The 2,704-nt window shown below is 35.9% G+C and overlaps 1 protein-coding gene across 2 annotated transcripts in view; it reads left to right on the top strand.

Moving 5' to 3' along the window:
• The first annotated feature begins 314 nt into the window (after positions 1-314).
• Positions 315-2,704, top strand: part of bcl2l13 (BCL2 like 13) — a 16,752-nt gene continuing 14,362 nt past the window's right edge. Inside the window, exon 1 of one of the 2 annotated variants that reach the window (XM_016483286.1) lies at positions 315-401. The gene's annotated coding sequence lies outside the window, so the exon portion shown is untranslated. Of the gene's footprint in view, positions 417-2,704 lie in introns of both variants that reach the window. The other variant, XM_016483287.1, reaches the window with a different exon arrangement.

Genomic DNA, 2,704 nt, shown 5'->3' with positions numbered 1-2,704 from the left:
ATATATTATAGAAAGAGAAATATTCAGAAGGACACCACAGGAGATACTAGATGCAAAGCAAATACTCGGTCAAACAGGAAATTATAATTCTTTAATTGTATTCTTGAGGGAGACTGGGTTAATAAATAGAATATAAAGTATAATTGTTATTTTATTATTAATGTTTTTTTTATTTATTTATTTTTTTAATAAAAATTAGTTTTAATATATATATTTTTTTATATATATAAAGTTCTGTTAGTCACTCTGGTCCACACTCCAGTATAGTAGGTGGCGGTAATGCACCTTAACGTTGGATGCCACCCGCCATAAAACGAAGAAGAAGAAGAAGTTTTATAGTTAACTGAAAGAAACCGGGTGAGAGCACCCTCTGAGCGAACAAAATTATCACTGGCGCAGAGGTACGACCCATTCAAGTTAAGTCGCAGCATGTTCACGTTAAATGGATAGCATATGTTATGACTGACACTAACAGGTTATGTTTAAACTTTAGCGGCTAGTTGGTTGCTCTGGCATGTGAGTAGGTGTGGCGAGCTCGCAGAGAGGTTCAGTGGGAGTGGGTGTCCGCGTGCGCTACATTGTACAGTGTACACCATGTTCTATTAAATGTGGTGGACTTCGTTAGTGCACATATCTCACGTCACTTTCGGGACATTTGCCAGGAGAAATGCGCGTAGTAGTGTTATAGGAACTGTCCAGTTTTGATGTGGTCAAAAGACAAACTTGAGCAACTTTAGAGTTGGGTGTCTTGCAGTGTTGCATGCATGGAAAGAATTCACATATCAGTCAAAGGGTTTGTGAAATAATCTTACGTACCCGTTTTAGTAACATCTGTATTTCTGTTTCAGACTGGCAGCTCACATACAAGCTGCTGAGTTGAAATAGTTTACCGCTATATAAAACTTCTGTCATCATTTACTCATGCTGGGAATTTTAGGCTGAATGACAACCTCAGTCACTTTCATTGTATTCAAATAAAGTTGCAATAAAACACACAGGTTTGTTAAGAGCAATACTTTTAATATAGGCAAATTATTATTAGGCTGGGCTACTGTATACGTTTATTTATGACTGCCGTATTCGCAAGTATTTTCCAAGTAAATTAAGTGCACGTTTTTATCATGTGTAAAATTACTGATTAACATGGCGGATAAAAGCAGCTCTTTTTTTTACACCAACAAGATAGGCTACTATAGGCGTACTGACAGAACTCGGGTGATTTTTCAAACTTGATGTGCTGTTGTGGTAGGCCAGTTTCAAATCGCAGCTACCCACTGGCAGACGAGCCACGATCACTTTTTTTTAATATGTTCTACATGTATTTATGTAACACATATTCTACATTAAAATACATTTAGAATGAACAATAACTGCTGTACAAAGAGTAAAAAAAAAACACACAATGCAGAAAAGCTGCCTCTTTTTCCGAATTGCTTAGATTGTGGGAATCCAGAAACAGTAAAGCACATTCTTCTAGAATGTGATGCGTATGAAAGAGAAAGAAATCAACTTAATCATAAATTAGGTTTGATGGGATATGATAAAGTATCACTCAAGATATTATTAGGGAATAGACAAATGCAATCAAGAATTAAAGAATAAGTGTTCAATTATCTAAGAAAGACAGGAAATATGGAAAGAATATAAATTGCCATTGTGGTTTTTTTTTTGTTTTTTTTTTATATATATATATATATATTCTTCTCTCCCCCAAATCTGTTCTAAATGTGTCGGGAAACAGTAAGGAGATATTTGAATTATTTACTAATAAATAGTGTTTTCTGATGCTGGGTACAAACCACAAGATAATCGGGCTGATTTTGGGCCGATTTCTCCCCTTCCGACAGTCCTAGGTAATGTGCAATCCATATGCTATCCGATTGTGGATAGGACAATCCATATGCTATCCGATTATCTTGGTGGTTCTAAAGATTATCTTATCAGATTTTCCTGTGGTGTGAGGTGTGTTAAGAGTGACTGAATCTGCTCGGAAGAACGTCGAAGGCGCCCCGATCGCGAATCGTAAATATTCAACGTTTTCGATTTGTTTTATTTCGTTAAGTGGTAATTTAAAGCTTTCTATAGATTTTTTTTATCATGTCTGTGAGGCATTCGCTTTGTTTCGATTCATTTTGTGAAGCGCTCCTGTTCAAGACGAGAGGGCAGAAAGTGCATCATGTTTGTTTTCTTTATTTTATAAAAGCACAACTTTTTGTTGATATTGTGAGTGCACACAAATACAAGTATACCCTTTACAGTTCCGAATGATGTATTATTCTTGCCTTTATGAGCAAAAATGACAGCGTAGCCCAGGCTGTTTTAAGTTGTTTCCACTGAAAAAAAAATGCAAGTGATTTGCGCTGGCGCCTCCATATCTTGCAAAGCGTGCTTTAGCTTCGACTCTCCGCACAAACTTGGATATAGCGCACATTTATTATAGCGCAGGTTTAACGTTTAAACATTGTTATATGCTTAACCTGTTTTAGTATATCTAGATTTTATTTTAGGCAAGTCGTGATGATTTGAGTAGGCTAAATTGATCAAACATAGGCGATCAGCTCACTGTCTGCTATGGAAGCCCGTTTCCGCCACTGAATAAAAAAAAAAAAAAAGTTAATTGCGACTTTTTATCTCACAATTCTGACTTTTTTTTCACAGAATTGTGAGATATAAACTCGCAATTCTGACTTTTTTTCTCGCAATT

Source organism: Sinocyclocheilus anshuiensis, unplaced genomic scaffold (genome assembly GCF_001515605.1).
Source record: "Sinocyclocheilus anshuiensis isolate Anshui unplaced genomic scaffold, SAMN03320099.WGS_v1.1 scaffold481, whole genome shotgun sequence".
In the NCBI taxonomy this organism is placed as follows: Eukaryota; Metazoa; Chordata; class Actinopteri; order Cypriniformes; family Cyprinidae; genus Sinocyclocheilus; species Sinocyclocheilus anshuiensis.
This window is presented reverse-complemented; position numbering and strand designations above follow the sequence as displayed.